General features: G+C 43.3%; 1 protein-coding gene across 3 annotated transcripts in view; it reads left to right on the top strand.

The window, feature by feature from the left end:
* Window positions 1–3,716: 3,716 nt before the first annotated feature.
* Window positions 3,717–21,653, top strand: part of PLEKHG1 (pleckstrin homology and RhoGEF domain containing G1) — a 251,462-nt gene continuing 233,525 nt past the window's right edge. For all 3 annotated transcript variants that reach the window (XM_066595929.1, XM_066595927.1, XM_066595926.1), the window contains exon 1: window positions 3,717–3,890. The gene's annotated coding sequence lies outside the window, so the exon portion shown is untranslated. The remainder of the gene's footprint in view (window positions 3,891–21,653) is intronic.

The raw sequence follows: 21,653 nt of genomic DNA, 5'->3' as shown, positions 1-21,653 counted from the left end.
ACCGCAATGCAGGAAAAAAATCACTCATGTGAATGGCCATATTGAAAAAAATGGGGTTCATATTTGTGCGATATTTGTGTGTCTCGCAATGCACAAACCTCGCGTACTTTACTTGGTCGCGTGAAAGCGGCCTAAGAGACCATTGTAGAAGTATAAATGGGAGCTTCTTCTTCCTTATTATCCTCATCCAACTTATAATTACAGCACAGAAGTCTACAAGCCAATAAACCAAACCAAGAATTTGCCTCATGCTAACAAGAAGCAGATAATCAGGTCACATTCATATGTGGCAGATTTATGGTAGACATTTCTTGCAACTTCAAAATTTGTTCACTTTTTTTGGGAAGAGCTCAATTAAGAAGCGTGCAACCAAATAAACAAATATCCACCCCAGACATGTGCCGATGCAGGTGCACACATCTTCCAATTATTTCCTTGGCGGGGTCCATTTGTAAGGCCACCTGCACACGGCCAGGTCGGATCCCACTGCGGGATGCGACCCGTGCCCCGGTATTGATTTATACTCACCCCACCCGTCCGGTGTCTTCTCTCTCTGCACTGTGATGTGCTGGCTGGCGCACAGCCGCACATGCGCAGTGCAGAGCCTGCGCGTCAGCTGTGGAATTTCTGTGCGGGCCTCTGCGAGGCTCGCACAGAAATAGGACATGCCATGAGTTTTCATGCGGTCAAATCGTGGCTGTCTGCATAGGATTGCATTATCTAATGCAATCTTATGGCAGCGGGCATGGGTGGAAATTCTGCGAGAAATCGTGCCACGAAATTTCCGCCCGTCTGCAGGAGGCTTAAGGCAGAGTACATGAATGTGCTTTGTGCACAAAGCACAGTAAAATACACCGATGCTCACGCCTGAAAGCCTTGTTGATTCCGCAAAAACGCAACACTCATCGCATGCAAATGGGTCCACACTCGTGTGAAGCCAGCCTATCATGGCAATACTGTGCAAAACTGATTTCCAGCATGCATTTTATATCATACGTGGAGCTGCACACGCCCTAATATGTATACTGTGTTCTCCTCCCCCAATATTTATGAGGCTACCTACACACGAGCGAACGTGATATTGGGCCAAGAAACTTGGCTGAATGTCACACTTGCCAACATGAGATTTACCCATGGATGCAAGGCATTTTTCAGGTGCACCCAGGTCTTTTGCAATGTTTTCATAGCATTTTCCAGCTTCATGCATCTCTATAACATATCTTATGAAAGTGGTTTGCATTGGTTCACACTAACCAATCTTTCTTGAGAACAACCGACTTATCAATAGCCCGTCTTTGTGTGACTTTTTTAATGGGCAGAGTAGCTATGATACCCATACTTCCAATCTCAGCTCTTTAACGGAAACACCTTTGGCCAATTAGCTCTTAGAGACAGCATTCACACAAAAGTTCTTTTACCTTTTCACCCAGCAGTGTGGACGTTTACTCAGTGTCTTCAATACAAGGCATGAACGGTACAACTGTTTGTGTGTTACTAGTATGGTTAGATTGCATTTAACTGTAACTTAGATAACAATCTGACCACATTTTATCAAGAATGACTTCAGAAATCCAGGTAATTCCAAAGGGTTCACTTACTTGTTTTTGCAACTGTACACTAGAACTATGCACACCATATTCTTATGGCAGTAAGGCTAATTTCACACGGGGCCGAGTATGAGATCACATTCACTAACGTGTGATTTCCCCGCAGATGCAAGACGTTTTTATGTTAAAACCGCCTTGCATCACTTCAGGGAAGCAACAATCCTCTGTCGTGGCTTTTTGTTTTCAATGGGTAAATCTTAGGCTGCATTCCCACGAACGTATATTGGCTCAGTTTTCATGCCGAGCCGATATACGTCGTCCTCATCTGCAGGGGGGGGGGGGGGAGGATGGAAGAGCCAGGAGCAGGAACTGAGCTCCCGCCCCCTCCCTGCCTCCTCTCCACCCCCTCTCCGCCCCTCTACACTATTTGCAATGAAAGGAGGCGGGACGGAGGCAGGGCTAAGTTCCGAGAATTAGCCCCGCCCCACCTCTCCCCATTGCAAATAATGCAGAGGGGCGGAGAGGAGGCAGAGAGGGGGCAGGAGCTCAGTTCCTGCTCCTGGCTCTTCCATCCCCCCCCTGCAGATGAGTACAACGTATATCGGCTCGGCTTCAAAACCGAGCCAATATACGTTCATGTGAATCCAGCCTTACATTGCACTTGCGATGAAAAGCTAGCTCATCTGTACGACCCTATTCAAAAGGAATGGGGTTCATATTCGTGCTCAAATCTCGCATGATTTTCTTGTCCGTGTGAAAGCCACTTAGGCTTGCATTCTCATTAGTGAGAGCGAGTTGCACGTAACATTCCCAGGCATGACTTGCATCACACAGCCCATGGACACTCCATCTGTGTGCTGTGCGATGTGCGGTAGAGCGCACATCTGCATGTTCTATTCTCCTGCGAGACTTGAGTGAAAATAGAACATGTTGGGATTTTTCTGTCTTTCAGCGTCACTGCGAAAGAAAAATAACTCATGGGTTGTATTTTCGTACACATTTTGTATAGCTCGCAACACATAAAACTCGAACAATTCTCATGTCCATGTGAATGCACCCTGAGGCAGGATTCACATGAGCACAAGTGTATTTGGGTTGTGTATTTGGGTTGCATTTTTGCAGAATCGGCATTAAGTTCGAAATCGTAGTGTTTTACAGCAATTTCTAGCTGAATTTTCAAAAGCATTTTACAGCATTCTACAACGTTTTTAACCCACTCCATCACTGTGATGGGTGCTGAGGTGTGTTAAAAAGCGCTAACGCTCACGAAAATAAAGCAGACAGTGCTTGAAAACGACAGCATTCGAAAGACTAGTTTGCGAGACCCCATTTGAAACGCAGCGCTAAACACTGTAAAAAGCGGGCTGCATGAGAGCAATGTTAACCGACATGGGGTCCATTACTTAGGATCCCTGACGACCAGCTGATGCCAGACCCAGGAAGCAGATAGTGCTGTCAGTATTGCAGCAACCCAGTTTGATACTACAAGCAATAGGAGCTGTTCCTGCACTACCAAACCAGGCTGCTGCTATACCGACAGCCCCCTAGAAAACCCCTTTAATTCATGCAAGAATCCCATATACTGCATAACAGTAAAGATAAGCACATGCATGCGGCCTCTATGTGCAAATAGAACATAGTATAGCAACTGCTTATAGAGACCTAGATGTCCAGTAATCCCATCACTTGTGCAGAAGCACTGGGACCTCTGGGGGTCCCTCTTTCCTCGCACATATATGTAGGGAAATTAGATTTGAAGCCTCATGGTGGGCAGAGACACTTGTGAATCCCCCTGTTGCACAGAGACCCCTGCTACTATGTAAAGATTGAAAACAAGCTCTTAATACATTAAAAGTTGAAAATCTGAAACACAAAACTTCCCAACTAAAAAAAAAGGATGCAAAAAAATGTTCATTTCATCCTGCTTGAGAACAGTGGTTAAACTTCTCAAGGACTGGAGAAATATTGTAACTGCTCTGACTTGGCAGACCTCCAGAGACGTATCCTACAGCCTCAACCCTTTGGCTGGGGAGTGGAAGGGAAGGAAAAGGAGGGGTAGGCTTCTTCTGTGGATCAGCTGCTGCGGCAGGGGAGGGTAGGGCCGGCTATAGGGGAGGGACAGGAGTCAGTAGCTGCATGCTAGTGTATGCTTAGTGCTGAAATCACAAGTCTCTTCTACACTGCATGCATGTTCTGCTATTATTCCATTGAGGATTTCAACAGGCTCTTTAAACCTGGCTGAAGTCAAAGACTTGGACTGATACAACCTGCTGCGCTGAAGTTTTGCTACTTTGTAACAGGGGCTTCTCTGGATTTTATGGATATAGAGTTGCACATGAAAAGGTAAATCAAGTTTTTTCTTTACTGCAGTGGCTCTTACAAAAGTCATTTGCCCTGATTGCTTGCTGACTGTTTCTAGCAGATCAAGAGCTAGTAGATGGGAGATTATTGGGTCTGACAGGTCTTGTCTTGCTCCACTGCAGTCTATAGAGTCACTACTGCAGCTGGAAACTAAAGTGTTCTTTGGGACTGCCAGGAAATCCTCACTCTATTTAAAGGCGAATTGTCGGGTGCACAATCCATATTGTCGGGCGCACAATACATTTAGATCCGCTTTACAGCTGCATGTTCTGTATAACAAAGACCGATCTGCAGTTCATAGATAGCTGCATATTAAACACCCATCACACCCTGTTTCTTTGGCAGCGAGCTGTTAACTGTTTGGTAGTAAGATGAAGTATCAATGAATGTTGCAGAGTTTTGGGAATGAGTTTCATGGTAACCATGTATTTGACTCCCTGATTTCTTACAAGCTGAGATGTAGCAGAGTTGAGTTGGCCATTTAATGCTTTAGGACTGCATTGAATGGTGTGCATTGTGATAAGGCAGCAGGGTTCACCTATAGTCCTATATAGAGCGCACATAACAAATTGTGATATTAGTAGGAGTTGTTGCAAAATATGAACTCAGCTCTGCTACATCTAGGAAACTTTGGCTCTCTTATAGGGCTGCTTTCACACCTGCGTTAGGGTCGGTTCAGGATTTGCATCTCACTCCGTTTTCGGAGGAGAAAAACTAAAAAAAACTCCATCTGTTTTTTTTCCCCTCTTGGGGTTTCAAAGCAGCAGAAAGCAACTAAAATGGCTTCAGTTTGCTTCCATTCCATCAGCTTTCCATTTTTTGTCTTTTTTTTGTTTGTTTTGTTTTGTTTTCTTAAATGGAAAAATAACGCTGAAGATTACACTATTTTTCTATCTGAAAACAATGGAAAACTGACAGAACTGAAGCAAACTGTAACTTTTCCCTTTTTTTTAAAGCCCCATTGAAATCAGTGCGGAAAAAAAATGATTTTTATTTTCAATTCAATCCCTCAAAAATGAAGCAGATAGACAGAAACCATGAGATGAGCACTAAGGCCTCCTTCACACAAGTGCATGTGTATTTTCACATGCCTCTGCACAAGTTTTTTGCACACTGAACGAGGCTTTTTTGCGTGCGTATCAGCATGTTTTGCTGTACATTTTACGCCTGCAAGGCATGTTCATCTGCGTGCAGCAAACAAAGATGCACTGATTGAATAGGCTAATTAGTCTGAGTACCAGAGAAGTTATTTTTCTCCAGTGGAATTACGCAGCGTATCAGCAATCTCCCAGCCTAATGCGGGACCGAAATGTGCAGGAAAATATGTGAATGAATCCATTGAACTCAATGATTTCTATTCTGTGTACTGCTAATGCATCCATGTGAATCTAGCCTAACGCAGGTGTGAAAGCAGCCTTACCTCCCTGCTAGAAGTCACACTGGTGTAGGAAACCCTTTCGTTATGGGTAGCAGGTGTAAATCTGGGATTGTAGAGCGTTATCAATGATGCAGTGTAACCTCACAAACTCGGATGATTTCTAGTTTTAGAGTTACAGAAGTCGTGTTTGTGTTCTTCCCGGATGGATAACATGGTGTAATTGGACTAGGTTCAGTCTGCTATCTGGTTGGCTTGCACTAACCTGAGTCATGTAATCCAAATCTCCTCTGAAGGCTTAGAAAAGACAAGTAATGACTGCGGTTGCACAGCGAAGATTAGGACTTACTTTTATTTTTATTGTGTCCGCGCTTGTGTGCGAAAGGCAGCTTCAATGTGTCAGAGATAGGCGTTAAATAAACCTGGATCACTCTGTGCAGTGAAGTCCTTTCCGTGACGCATTATCCATTATCGGTCTCATCGCAGTGAATATATTAGCTAGCTTTTCTTCCGAGTTTAATATCAGCATGAACTGTCTGCTGTCATGTGGAGACGGCATTGTTGGACTTACCGATCACCAGAACATTTACTTTATAATTGCAGCGTTCAGAAGAGAAGGTGGAAATCCATGTTCATGCATGCATAATGATGTCATCCGCTGAAAGCCAAGGAGATTTTACCAAATCGTATCCAAGCGCTGCAGAAATAAAAATCTGCAGCATATCGATTTATGCTGAAGGTTTTCTGCGCAGATTTTGCCTCTTCCAGTGATTTCACTGCAAAATCTGCAAGAAAATCCACATGTAAACTATGGGTACATGCATATGGGCATAAAAAAAAGTTGCGTCTGAAATTTTTGGGGCACAACTCGGATTGCACAGTACACGGATATCCCGTCTGTATGCTGTCCGGTGTGCTGAAGACAGTATCTTTGCATGTGCAATTCTCGTTCGAAAGTCAAACAAATAATAAAACATGCTGCGATTTTATTTTTAAAGGCTCATGACAACGGGTGTATGCTTAAAACGCTGCGGGGCTCCCCCACAGTGTTTTAGCCATTTTGTAAACATGCGCTCTGCTGGCAGAGACCGCGTATGGTTGCATGTCTGCGCATGCGCGCATATCTAAAGCACATGGACATGTGCAGTGTGATCTTTTTTTACTTTTAATTCCCTGCTCTATTTCAGATTGGGGTTATGTATAAAAACCTTGCCCATACGTAATGTGTTGCGTATGCACAGCGTTTTATAGGCAGGTTATACAAATGTTTAGGGCTCACGCTGTGTGGGTATGCATGAAAATAGAGCATGCTGCACTACACAGTGTCTACACGTACATGTGGATGCATCAATGGAAGTCCATTGACTTTCATTGACTCCATTCACCGCACATCATGCAGCATGGCAAAGCACGTGTAGTTCATGGTGAAAACGCGGTCGTGGACAAGAGCTCTTACTCAGACTATTCATCCCAGTAAAAAAAAAAACAGCCGATATGCATACACCCCTTCAAATGAATAAGTGCTATTTCAGTCTGATTTTGGTCCGTAAATTGGACTGAAAAACAGATCATGTGCAAGTACCCTAAGGCTGGGGTCACACGGGATGTATTCCTAGTGGAAATCTCGCGGTTTTGCTGCAGTGAAAAACGCAAGATTTCCGCCAGGAAAGCACTGCTTTAAAACCCGCGGCTTGGCTTTGCTGCGACAGATTGTCCGTCCCTTGTGGACGAGATTTTTCACAAATCTCGTCCACATGGCCAGCTAACCCAGAGATTAGTGGCCGCAGGTGACTCGCCGCAGAGAAATTCCGAACGGAATTTCTGCGGCAAATCTGCCCTGTGTGAACCCAGCCTAAAGGCCCTTTTATACAGGGCAATAAATCGTTCAGTGCAAATGCATGCCCCGACTGAATAGCAAATGAGAATTTGCTTGATTCTGGTTCGTTGTTTAGTTTCTGCATGTCCCTTCTCCCCCCAGCCAACAGTATCCGGAGGCTGCAGGGTATATGCACCGTAGCCTCGGTCATCTGAACAGGCTTTAAAACGGGAGTCGCAGCTGTAACTTGGTCATGGCTGCCTCTTGTTCACACAACTTTTGGCCGCGCTGTGGCCGTGACATGGCTGGCTGAAAATCTTCACTCCTGTGTGAATGAAGCCAAACTCTGCTTTACAGTAGGAGTAGGGTATTAGTCCTCATAATACCTGTTGGTGTAGTTGATTATTAGAGCCTTTGATGACTAGCATGTTAACACTCACCACAGTGATATCATGGTCCATACGATACGTTTTTTTAACAGCTTTCAATTAGTTAATGAAAGTAATCAATGTTCTCTATTCAGGCGTGTTTGTTCCAAATGAACATCACCCAAATAATTGGTGGAAACAGCAAATTTGGGTGATAATTGTCCCGTGTATACCGACAGGGCACTAAGCCATTTCTCGCTCATTTCGAATTGCTTGCTTTTCTAGCTCTCCGAAAAACCAAGCAACCATCGGCCGGTGTAAACAGGCAGTAGTCAATCTATAAATTGTCTGTTTGCAGTGGCTGGAGGTGGTTGGCCAGAAGAGGTCTCCGGCACGCTCCACTCTCTGAACGACTTTCGCCCCTCTATGAGATCACAGAAGCAATAGTCCGTGGGACGGCTATTGGGTAAAGCGGCCTTTATTCATGTAACTTTTTGTATCCTAGGAAGGTCTAAAGCTGGTGTTAGACGTGATGTAGAGATCAGATAATCCCGCCGATTTTCACTGTCTCCCCTGTTTATCTGCTGTTATTTAGCTTAAATCACCTTTTCAGGCTGGATAATCTGTCAGACTTTTGATCTAGTTTCATCTGGCTGTTTGTTTGACTGATTTTTTTTTGGTAGAGCTGAGCTGACAAAAGTACAAACGCTATCTTTTTACTCAGTATATAAAATTGGTGACCGAAAAATGTCAGGTATGTGCTATTTTTTTCTCCCAGCGCAATTTTATTTTTTATGTGGCTAAATACCTGCCTAAATACAGTCGTGTGAATAAGCCCCAAGGCAGACTGCACATGGGCGTGTTTGCGTGCACACAATTTCCTTGAGAAATACGCAGAGAATAGAACACATTGATTTCAATGGCTTGGTTCACATGCTCGTACTTTTCCTGTGCATTTCGGTTACAGGGGGGGGGGGGGGGGGGGAACACAGTATGGTTTCTTTTTCTGCATATTTGTGCACCAAAAGTCCTCATAGCCCTCTTGTAATGCACTTTCCTAGAGTGCTTTACATGAAGCATTGTGATGATGGATTCTCAGTGACTGCCTGCAGAATTCTAAGTAAATCACAAAGCGAAGGGAGAAAAGGAAGAGTTTAGTAAAAAAGAAAATCTGCATAGTTACGCTCTATTATAAAGTGCTGGGGGAAATTGAACACTTAGGCCAGCTTCACACAAGAGTATGGGTATTTGTACGTGTATTAAAAGAAAACAAAAAAAAACACGGTGCTCACGGACGTTAAAATGGCTAATTAGTCTGAGTTCATGTAAGGCATCCCAGAAATATTGACAAACTAAAGCGCATTTGCATTGAGGCCTGGTCTAAAAATTCCTACTCAGTGTTGCACAAATTTTATTTGCAGCTACAGGAAATGTTCAGTGGAGATGATTAACCCTAAAAAAAACCCTACAGATTATTAAATCCAGGGGTTCACAAAATTTTTCTCCCCACGCTGCAGGTGTTCATTCAATGTGCTCAACAAAAGAAGCGAGTGGTACACCGCCCGGAAGGGGTTACTGTTATTTTGTAAGGGGCACAACAATGGGTTATTAATACTATGTTAAGGCACAAAAGGGGTTTTATTGTGTGGGAGTATGAAGTTGGCAGTATTACTGTGTAGGACACTTAAGAGGAGGACTATTACAGTTTCGGGTACAACGATGGCACTTTTACTCTGTTGTGCATTATTACCATCATAATATGGGTTGCTATCTGGCAGTATTTTAGGGGCCCTATCTATCTAGGACTATGGTTTTTAGTGGCACTATTTTGGGAGAATAATTATGACAAAATCATTTCTGAAACATAGTATTTTGGGAACTGAGCCACACAGCAGGTACAATAATAGGGGCAGATTAGATAGCAACAGGAGCAGATTTGGGGTACAAATAGGATGTAGAGTTTGTGTAGGCTGGTAAAGGGTTAATGGAATGCTGGAAAAGTTAGGACCCAAAGGTGTCTGTTACAAACTTTGCAGAGACAAGTCATGGTTGGAAGAAATCTAGGTCAGATGAAAAAGACAGTAAAATTGAACTCCAGAGAGGCCATTACCCATGAGTCACTAAATATAATTGTACCGTAATCACTTACAAGGTCTGCAGAGTGCCTGTGTAGAACAGGGCTCTATCACTATATGGTCATTATGGGGTGGTAATAGTGGACTTTGTCTAACCAGTATGATTAGGATGCTTGTCTACAATATTGTGAGTTTGGGTCAGCAGCCCATAGATTGGGCCAGAACACTTGCCTGTATTATAGGTGCAAAAAAATGTGCCCTAATACGTATGTCTGAAATTGGCCATATAGAGGCAGAAGATAGCTCTTGGTTCTGGTATCATATAAATATTTAAAACCCGGTCCTGAGGCTGTATTGATCTACTGAACTTGGTTTTGTATGCATGTACTGAGGTTGATTCCTGTTCTGTCTTCATTTTAATAGAATAATGAAATTGATGCCATTATGGTCAATGGGGTCCATTCGGAGGTGTTTAGTTCCTTCATAAGAGGGATCTATAATGGAGCAGGATACCGGAATCCTGACGCAGATGCAAAAGCATCATTATCCCTCCTGCACCAAATCTAATAGTAGGTGCTATGCACTGTGCCAGGTAGCATTCTCTCGGTAGACTGTCAGATAGTAAAATGTAATTCATCATTCTATAGGACATGTTCTAGAGTTCAGTGACAGTATGCTTTACATTACTCCAGCTGATGTTTGGGATTGTGAATGTTGATCTTAGGCTGCTTTACCACAGAAGTGAAGGTCCTGACACAGTTCTTGTGCTGATGCAACGTGCGACAAGCTGGAAGAGATCTGCTCTCTGAGTGGTTTCTAAGAAGTGGCTGAGGAGCCGTGTCATGGCAGCGATGAGTGCAGCATTCTCTTTGTAATCTTGCGCACCATTGAAAGTATACAACAGGATCTGGACGACTAATGGAATTATGTGATCGTGACGCCAGTGCCTGGATTAAAAGCGTTTGGTAGCAAAATAAGATGAACACATGTATGTAAGTAAATGACAGGCACACCATTTACTTCCAGGCATGTGGCTGTCTGCAATAATATTAAACCCCAGCAAATTACCTATACAACTTGCCTATACACAATTTAACACTTTCTGCACAGATAACCCAGCTTTGGGGAGACAGACTCTGAGCTAAAGGGGAGCTAAACACACACACACTAACAACTGAACATTAAATCCTTTATCAACCCTACTAACAGTTTTGCCAACCTGAAAGACTAGCTAATATTTTTCCAGTACTCACAAAATTCCTACAAAGATTCTCTACTGCTTGTCTGAAGCTTTTGTTTGTTTTGCTGTCCAGTAGAAAGCAGAGCTGACTTGAACAGATGGCAGGTTTGGGAAAACAGTTTCTCTCAGCATCAGGGTAAGCTAAGAGCTGCTGCACACAGGATTGCTTGAAAGTTTACATAATGCATCTTTAATTACAGCAGGACAGAGGAGAAGAAAGCCTAGCTGTGGCCCTTCCTTCCCCTTGCTTCTCACTCTCCATCTCTCTTAACTGCGGCTGACCTCCCCAAGACTCGCTCCATACTCCCCCTTGACTTCCGTCTTCCAAGACTTATAATTTCTCACTGCACAACATGAAATAAGCTGGAAACCCCCTCCTTTTTTCCTCACTGGGGGGCTTGTCACAGCTCAGCTCCTAAATGATTTACAATGATGCCTAAACAACCTTAACTCTTTAGTTCCTATCCTGACTCCCTCTTCTTATTAAATAGAGTTCAGCATAACTACCCTTTGTTAAATGAACTGGTAGTCAGAACAGTTGCTTTTAACTTGCAGGTAGTGCCAATCCAGGTCACTACACTGGTGTCCCTTACAGAGTTTTGAACTCTATAGTGAGTGATGCAACAGAGGATAGTGGATTTTTATCCACCACACTCTTCTACGCTTGGCAAACTAACTTGGTCGTAGGACTTAGTTGAGTTGCGTTACTCCTAGATGCAAGCTAAGCAGAAAATTGTAAAGTAACGTGGATGCCACCACAATCTAACTTCAACAACTGTATAGAAATGTACCTGCTTGTTAAATTGTCTCTATGTAAACAGAATCCACTGTACATATGAAAAGACGGCTATTTATCCATTAGTTAAACAAAATAATGTGTTTCATCCACCTGGTTTAAGTCAAAACATCCTCGACCATGTTTAGAGATCCCACAGGACTCATATAAGGAACTATTGTTCTAGCCAGTGTTTAAAAAGAGAATTTCTTTTTATGTATTGTTTTATAGTTTTGTTTTTTTTAACTATCTTTTCCGGTATGTTGAGTAATAATCACAAATTTACTTAAACTGACTGCATCTGTCACGTAAAACGAAATAATAATAGATTTTAATCCTACCAAGGCAATAGAATAATATTTTATTTGTCTAAATTTATCTCATTAATTGAATGGAAATAGTAATACGTGACCTGTCTGCTACATTGTATCCAATTTAGCAAGGGCAGATTAGGAATGCAAAGCGACCCTGAGAAATGATTACAGGGTGGCCTCATGTTGTAGGTGTGCCCAAACCAGCAGCAAGTGGGACGAATACAAGTATTTGGGGTTAAGGAAACCATGGCTGGCTCCAGAGATCTTTCGAGAGAAACACAGATGGACCATCGTTGTGTTTCTCTGTAGCAGGGCAGAGGATGCAACCTGTGGTAGCCTGGATCTTTTTCTTGATTATGGCTACAATAGAAATCATCATCATCAACTGACCATTGTGCGACTTAGGCAGTTGACATCATTAGCATCTACATCACATGTGTCAAATTCAAGGCTAATGGACCGAACGCGGCCCGCCAGATCATTTTATGTGGCCCGCAACGAGGTCCGGATGCAGAAGGATCAGCTCTTGACTTTGCCCGGAGGATGCAGCCAGTGCTTGGCAGAGGGGGTCAGTTTCAGCCCAGGGAAGGGATACCATCTTGGGATATAAGCTTAGACATGCATCTCCACACTGCTCTGTTCTGCAACTTGCAGGTGGGGGCACAGCTTTGACAGCCCTAGCCACCCTTCAAGGAAGGAAGCTTGGGGCTAAAGAGGTAGAAGAGGAGAAATCCTATCATAGTGCATAGAGCTCCACCGCCATGTTAAGGACTAGTTACATTTAGAGCTCCTTCACATGGGCGTATACAGTTTCAGTCCATGAAATACGCAGTGCTTTCACGGCCCACAATTGTGGATTCACTGCATATTTGGACCACGTTGTGTTTTTGGGGTTATTTTATATGCATATTCACTGCGTTTTTCACATGCGCAAAAAAATGCCAGAAGTCCCCATAGAGTTCTTTTACTTCAATAAATACGTAGTAAATATGTATGTATCAAGCATATTTATTCAATGCTGTTGACTTCAATGGGCAATTTTTGTCTGTAATATGGACTAAAATATGACGTGTTACGATTTTCTTTTTCACAGGCATAGAATACATATGTGAAAAATGCATGAGTGAATATTCTAATACAAATCAATGGTGTTCAAGCTGTCCGTATTACACACTCAAAATGGAGTGCAAATATGTCAGGTGAATGAGTCCTTATTAGTGATGAGCGAGCATACTCACTAAGGGCAATTGCTCGAGCAAACATTGCCCTTAGCGAGTACCTGCCCGCTCGAGAGCAAAGATTCGGCGGGCAGGGAGCGGCGGGGAGGAACAGAGGGGAGACCTCCCGCTCCCTCCTGCTCACTGCCAAAACTCACCTGTCACACGCGTCGGCAGCCAAACCTTTTCTCTCGAGCGGGCATGTACTCGCTAAGGGCAATGCTCGCTCGAGCAATTGCCCTTAGCGAGTATGCTCGCTCATCTCTAGTCCTTATAAATGGCCCTTTGAAGGCAGCCATATTGCTGATGTGGCCTTTGAGTTTGACACTCCTCATCTACAGTATGAAAATGCAAATGTAAAACCAACCATACAGCATTGATCATAACAATGTTACAGATCTATATGTTGCCTAATTTTCGCTAAACCACACTGGTTTCTATAAATACATATGGAATGGGTAACCTGCTATTACAGGTACGGACTGCAAAGCACGGCTTCGACTTGCTGAGAAAATGTAGTTTGGTATTATATTGCTCCATTACACTTAAAGGAAAGTATGTAAAAGACAATAAAATAATAATATGAGAGCCAGATGGGAAAATAAGCCATTGTACGGCCTCATAATATAACATAATTATAGACTGTTTATTATTGCATGGTTTAGATGAGAGCGTGTATCATCTGCCTGACAAGCTTTTATCATACTTAGACAAAGAAGGCTTTATGTCAGCTAAGTTGTCTATTGAGATGCAAGGAACATGGGATAGAACACTAGGAAACTTTCCATGAGTCCAGGGCTGTTTCATGTCGGCTTATTGTAATGGCATTGAGAGAAATGGAACTTCTTTTTAGAAACGATTTACACATTGAGTAATTTTAATGGAGGGAAATCTACATTCTAATCCATACCAAAGTCCACCATGAAATCAGTACATGCTATTCTTGCAGATGTTGGGGGTTATTGAGTTGCTGATTTAAATCCTTGCATTGCAATTAAAGAAATCCATGTTGAAAATCAGCGTTATTTCCCCAACAGATAGGGCATGCTGTGGATTGGAAAACCTGCAACACGCTTAGAATATCCATGGCGTATTTTTCTTAATGTTATGAGTGAATGGGGTTGTAAAATTCCATTCACTATGGCGGCTTCGACATCTGTGTTGGGGGTTCCCTTTTCCTGCTCCATTCGGGGAGCAGGAAAGGGGAATACCCTGGCTGAACAGATCTGTCCTATTGCAGAACCGAAGAGTGCCGAATGGACCCCATTGACTATAGTTTGTAAAACTCTATTCACAAAGGCTGCTTTCACATTTGTGTCGGGGGGTTTATTTTCCTGCTCCATGCTTGGAGCAGGAAAAGGGAATCCCCTGGTCTAACAGGTCCATCTTGTGATGGACCTGAACAGCGCCTATAATGGCTACATTGACTATAATGAAGTCCAAAAAGACCCTACATTGACTATAATGGGGTCTGTTTAGTTTTTGTTCATCTCCCCAGCATTTTACTCGAAGAAAATGTGCTGCATGCCCTAATGTGAACCCGATCTAACACTGTATTATCCGTTGTGAAATTTGAAGACTTTAACCTGCAAAGCAATCTGGGGTTATTGCTAAAGCAGTTCACACTCGGTCCAGTTTTGCTGCACATAATACATTTGGGCTTATGATCTAGTGCAGGGGTGTTGCTCATTTTCAAGGAGGGCCACATGGGCATTATGGTTACCTTCAGAGGGCCATTTGAAATTGTAAGACTGTATAAATGTAACTACTCCTTTAATGTATTGATTAAAAAAAACCTGAGACACCAGATCACACACCATCCTCATCCATTGATCATGTTCTTAATATAACAACAAACACAGAACAAAGCCCCTTCCACCTCTTTAGCGCTGAGCTTCATACCGTGGATGGTGGCTAGGGTGCCCAGGTAGGGCTGTCAAAGCTGAGCAACCACCTATGAGTTACTGAACATAGAATCCAAAAATGACACCCACTTCCTGTGCTGGCACCACCCCGTCTGCCAAGCGAGAAAAGTGAAGAGCCGATCCTTCTGCATTCAAACCTCGTAGCGGGCCACATAAAGTTAAGTGGTGGGCTGTCTTTGCCCCGTAGGCATAGAGTTTAACACATGTGATCTGGAGTTTTACAGTATGTTTTAAACTTATGTATGAAACCCCATGCTTTTTTCATGCGAATGGTTTCCTACTGCTGCCACCACTGTGAAGTTTTGAGAGAGCTAAATGTCTTACCAACCGCTGATGATGGCAAGCTATCTGACTGTTTATGGCTAGCTGTATTCGCTACTCAATATTTGGGTTATGGAGGCAATTTAGCTATATAGCTGGTGTGGAAATAAATTGTATTTTAGCCCTGATTCACACACTCGTAATGTCCAGATTGCTTTTATTTACTGTACACTTGTATTTTCGTACACTCCACTTAAATCCTCATAAGAAGCTTTTCTTTACACTTTCTTCACATCTTTTACATCGAACCAGTGTTTAACTCATGATTCCTCAGCTGCTCTAAGACTGGTGATACATCACCATATTCTGGCCACATTTATGTGTTCGTCATGCAGTCGAGTGTCTCAGCCTGACCTCAGGTATCCTGACCTGAACTCCAAGTATCATAGGAATCTATAATGTTCGGAGTTCAGGTCAGGAGACTCGTATTCAAGCCAGGGCACTCTTCTGTATCACGGATGCTTAAATGCATCTGCAATACACTGGTCTGTCAACGGGCCATAACTACAGCTTCCAAAATGTTTTGGGAATCTGAGGGTATTCTGGGAGTTGAATATTTAATGCATACCTACACTTTCAAATGACTCTTTGGGATCTGCTGTTGTGTGAGTACATAAGCAGTATCATTATTTCTGGCCACTACATGGGTTACATCCACAATTTTTACCAAATTTCTAATAGTTTTCCTTGAACTCAGCTTGAGAAGAGGGTGTAGACGAGTTGCTGTGAAGGCACCATGCATTTCAAAAGAGAAGAACCTGCTCCCTTGTGTTTGTGTACATTAACTGGGTTTCCTGGTACTAAGATGTTGATCAACTAGACTCGGAATAGATCATCAATATCAGATCGTTTGGGTTTCACCATTCAGGACTCTAACTGATCAGCTGATTGAAGAGGCCATGATGTTCAGGTGAGTGCAGTGGTCTCTTCTGAGGCCTGTGACATTACATTTGTGGCCTGAGAACAGCTCAGTCTTATTCAACTGAATGGGACGGGGCTGCAGTACCGGGCACTGTTGCTATGAAATGTACAGCAGGGTGCCTGGTATGCAGTTAAGGGTCCGTGGTATTTATTTGATTACTCGAATCAGCTGATTGCTGGCAGTCTCAAGAACAGGACCCCCACAGTTATACAGTTGTATATACAGGGCTTAGGATTGCCCATCTAGACTTTAGAATAGTTTTCAACTGATATTCTGATTGCTCATTTACATAGAAACTGTTTCTTATGTACAATAATACTGTCAGGCAGATGGATGTGGATCCACCTTGCCATACACCAATTTGATTTAGGGCTATTTGACAAGGCAGCATTTGGGGAAACCTGGTTTTCACCTTTGACTCTCTCCAAGCGGGATGCGGTCTCTGCTGTGGGGTCTTCAAAGCAATTACTAGCACAGATAGTCCCAATTGTGTGGCTGCTGACGCTACACTGGGCTGAGGAGTAGTATCTGATAACGTGATGGTAGCAATGGTGTGGCTGGAGGCACAGTAGCAGCAATGTGGTCCACGCAGAAGATCGGTGGATGCAGCAAGCCATATTGAAGACCAGTAAACAGAGTCGAGGTTAGAGAACATAGAAGTCAAAAGAACTGGAAGTAGGATCAGCAGTCAGAGCCAGAATATGCAAACGGGTTTTATCACAAATGGCAATAGGAGACCAAATTGCTTAGGCATCTACCCTTGCGTGTGGATGCATAATATAGCAGATGCTGTGACAGGATTGGAGCAGGACAGGTTAAGGAAGCGTGCTCTGACCCTTAACCCTTTCCAGTCCAATTTGTATCCTGGTTTTCCTTAGGGGCTTACTCTTTTTCTGCCATTATACAACTGCGCTATATGCTGGCTAAAGCCAGTAGTGCATGAGGTGACATGTTGGATAGGCTCCGACAGCCGAGAGGCTGGCAATATACAATAAGAGAACCCCAACGAATATCTACCAACATCGGAGCTGTACAGCCTTAAATCATGTCTTCACAGGTCAGACAGTGGATTGGAAAGGGTTAAAGAGAGGGCTGGAGCACAAGCAAGCTCTATGGGCAGACATCAGAGAGTCCGCAAAGGAGTGAGTGTGGAGAGCAGAGCATGAATGATGGTGACATCTAACCACAGCTCCAGCAGCCGGTCAGCGAAGCGGGCAGCAGCAGTGTGCCATGACAAGCACATAGGAATATCCTTCACTCATAGAGTAGGATATGTTCACATGTTACCGTTTGGCAGATCTTGCTACGTCAAATGCTATGACCATCCATCCTCAATGCAAGTGAAAAGGATTTTTTGCAACCTTGTTGACATGCATCAGAAATTTTCTGAGTAGATTTTTCCTCTTCATGTTAATTAATTTTCAGGGCAAAAAAAAAAAAAATAGTTCTATTGGGGTTGGTCCTCCCACAGATCCACAGTGGGTCTTTGACACATCTGTGGCAAAAAGCCGAGGGTCGGCCTAAGATCTCTGCAACAAATTCTTCTAAAAAAAAAAGTCAGATTTGAATATAGTAAATATGAATCGAATCTAATGATTTAATTAGTGATGAAAAATCAGCACATGACAGCACGGAGGAGAATTAGAACTGATTTTCTGAGATACTGGTCCTGGTTAATTATGGTTAAACGGGTTGTCTCGCGAAGCAAGTGGGGTTAAGCACTTCTGTATGGCCATATTAATGCACTTTGTAATATACATCGTGCATTAAATATGAGCCATACAGAAGTTATTCACTTACCTTCCCTGCGCTGGCGTCCCCGTCTCCATGGCTCCGTCTAACTTCAGCGTCTAATCGCCCGATTAGACGCGCTTGCGCAAAAGGGTCTTCTGCCTTCGGGTCTGTCTGGCAGCAGCGGCGTTCTGGCTCCGCCCCCTTCTACGCATCATCGCGTAGCTCCGCCCCGTCACGTGCGCCGATTCCAGCCTCCTGATTGGCTGGAATCGGCACACGTGATGGGGCGGAGCTACGTGATGACGCGTAGAAGGGGCGGAGCCAGAACGCCGCTCGAGCCAGACCGAGCCGAAGGCAGTAGACCCTTCTGCGCAAGCGCGTCTAATCGGGCGATTAGACGCTGAAGTTAGATGGAGCCATGGAGACGGGGACGCCAGCGCAGGGAAGGTAAGTGAATAACTTCTGTATGGCTCATATTTAATGCACGATGTATATTACAAAGTGCATTAATATGGCCATACAGAAGTGCTTAACCCCACTTGCTTTCGCGAGACAACCCCTTTAATTCACCTTGATGTCTGCCAATTCAAGTATTTAATGCACACTTATATTTTGTGTTAATTCTGATCGTAAATAATAAAATTTAGCTCTCACTTTCTCAATTTATAGTTTGTTTTAATATTCGCCTCATCCTGTATAAATCCAAATTCTTGTATAAAGAACTGAATAGTTGTCAGTGTATTCTAAGTATACCATCTGTGGGACTATTTCTGAAGCCATATTGCAGAATCTGGGACTGTTAAGTGAAATGACATTCGATGTAACATGAGCGTAGTATTGGTGGTCTTGGCACAATTTTCCTTTTGTTTACATCAGTAGTAACGTTTCCATTCTGTCTATTGGCTCCAGGCTTAGCAATGTCCTCAGTAATCCCTTGCTAATCAGCAGCAAATGTCTGATAAACCGTTCCTGAGACTAAATGTGTTAGACGTGTTTACTGAGGGCTTTGCTGTAAAATAGTACCGGCCGGTGAGTTTATCCTTTGCGTAAAGTAATGGAATGGTCCATGTTGATCTCTGAAGCGCCTCTGTGTGAAAATGATATTCAAATATTCATGTGGGGAGCCGGTTTGTATAACTTGTAGGGAATATTATGATTGCTTAAAGTTGACGGCAGATTTTCAGCCGGTTAGTCATGCTTGGTGTATCAACAACAAGTGACTTGTTAAAGCAATTCTAGGGTAATGCTCTATTAATTGAAACAATGCAATGTGTTATACATCAATAATTGAGGTCTTTTTAACTAAAATAGAAAGTAAAAAGCCCTTTGTAGTTGTAAGTGAAATAAATGTGATTTGGTTTTGCTTCTAATCTTTTGCCCAGAAATGACCTGTGTGCTCAGTATCGCTGTATTTACCTAAGTTTTTGTTTCATCAATGCCCCCAATATGGTTGGTATAGAAAATATTCTTCTTGACCAAGGCTGGAAATTTTATACTAAAAGGAGAGCTCCTGGGCTCTCATGCAAATCTCTAACACCACCAGCCACCTACCAGGAGGCTTTTTAGTGGGGTGGTGCGGGGGTGGGGGTGGGGGGAGCTCTTCCCCCCCCCCCGGCAACCCTTTTCACCCGATTAGGCAGTTATTTAAAAAAAGTGATGCTCGATCGAGTAATTGCTCTAAACGAGCACATTCGCTCATCTCTATTGGTTTCACATCTGAGGCGGGGGTTCCATTTCCTGCTCAGTTTGGGCTGTAGGAAAGGGAGATTCCCTGTGGCCAAATGACTCTGTCTTATGATAAAACCGAACAGTGCCAAATGGACTCCATTGACTATAATGGGGTCTGTTCACTTTTCACTCAGCTGCCTGGCTTTAAGCTGGAAGAAAACGTGCTGCATGCAGCACTTTTTTTCTTTCAGTATTCTGTTCCAGAACCATCAAAGAGTTCCAACGCAGATATGAAACTACCCTTAAACTAGTCATTCTAACAGCTGTTTGCTAAACTGTTAGTGGTGTGTTGACAACAATTTTGTTGACATTTTCCAACGACAACCATCAGAATTGCGAAGGTAACTTGAGACTAAAATACAGGCTATAATTTGGGATCAGTGGAAATGAGTAAAGCAGTCAATTTACAAGGATATGCAGACAAACTATTTCAGATTTTTGGAGCCAGGTAATCGGATCATCCTGAAACATAAATGGTAAAGAACCCAAAAAGTTATTTACCTACAGCAAATTTCTAGAAGTATCCATTATCAGGCATCTGGGAGCTGACCTGCACTGTATTATATCTAGTGAAAAGTAGACACTCGTTTTGACTTTTCACCGTCGACAGCATTCTTATTATACTTTGTTAACTAAATGTCCTCTTCTTTGTTTATTACTAGATGATACATTTTTATTCCCAAAAATTCCCTCTTTTCTTATTTTCTTCATATCTGTCACGTCTACATCTTTCCATATGTATAACAACTAGAGATGAGCGAACATGTTCGTCCGAGCTTGATATTCGTGCGAATATTAGGGTGTTCGGGATGTTCGTTATTCGTAACGAACACCATGCGGTGTTCTGGTTACTTTCACTTCCTTCCCTGAGACGTTAGCGCGCTTTTTTTGGCCAATTGAAAGACAGGGAAGGCATTACAACTTCCCCCTGTGACGTTCAAGCCCTATACCACCCCCCTGCTGTGAGTGGCTGGGAAGATCAGGTGTCACCTGAACATAAAAGTCGGCCCCTCCCGCGGTTCGGCTCAGATGCCTGGTGAGTTAGCTGAGGGACAGTGCTGTTTGTACCGGAGCTGCTGTAGGGAAAGAATTGGTAGTTAGTGTAGGCTTCAAGACCCCCCAAAGGTCCTTATTAGGGCCACTGATAGCTGTGTGTTGGCTGCTGTTAGCAGTGGCAATTTTTTTTTCTCAAAATCGCCTCTGCAGACCGTTGCACCCGGCATTAGGGACAGAAGTGCTGCATAGGCAGGGAGAGTGTTAGGAGTGAGTGTAGCCTTCAAGAACCTCAACGGTCCTTTCTAGGGCCATATTTATCCGTGTGCAGTACTGTCCAGGCTGCTGTTAGCTGTGCTGCATTTTTTTTTGCTTCTCAAAATCGCTTCTGCAGAGCATTGCACCCTCCATTGATACTGCAGGGAAAGAATTGTATAGGCAGGGCCACAACACAGTTATTATTCATTGAATATACGCAGTGCTGCCTTTTGCTTGTAAAACAAGTGAAAATAATTCTATTTGTCCTGCCTCTGTCCGTCCTAACGCCGGTGGACACGTGTCGGCTGCGTGTGCAACCTGTAAAAATCATACGCACCCAGCTACGTTTTACTCCTGGCTTCGCCATTTGCTTTCCTTAATTGGGAAAAAAAATACCTGCTCTGCCACAGTTAATAACTCTGCTACCCTCACGTTCTGTGACACATTAGCAGGAAAACAGCACAGTTATTAAACTTCTCGTTCATAGAATATACGCAGTGCTGCCTTTTGGTGCAAAAAAACGGAAAATAATTCTATTTGTCCTGCTTCTGTCCGTCCTAACGCCGGTGGACACGTGTCGGCTGCGTCTGCAACCTGTAAAAATCATACGCACCCAGCTACGTTTTACTCCTGGCTTCGCCATTTGCTTTCCTTAATTGGGAGAAAAAATACCTGCTCTGCCAC

This window comes from Eleutherodactylus coqui, chromosome 3 (genome assembly GCF_035609145.1).
Source record: "Eleutherodactylus coqui strain aEleCoq1 chromosome 3, aEleCoq1.hap1, whole genome shotgun sequence".
Lineage (NCBI taxonomy): Eukaryota > Metazoa > Chordata > Amphibia > Anura > Eleutherodactylidae > Eleutherodactylus > Eleutherodactylus coqui.
Note: the sequence above shows the minus strand (reverse complement) of the source record. Positions and strands in the feature narration are given on the sequence as shown.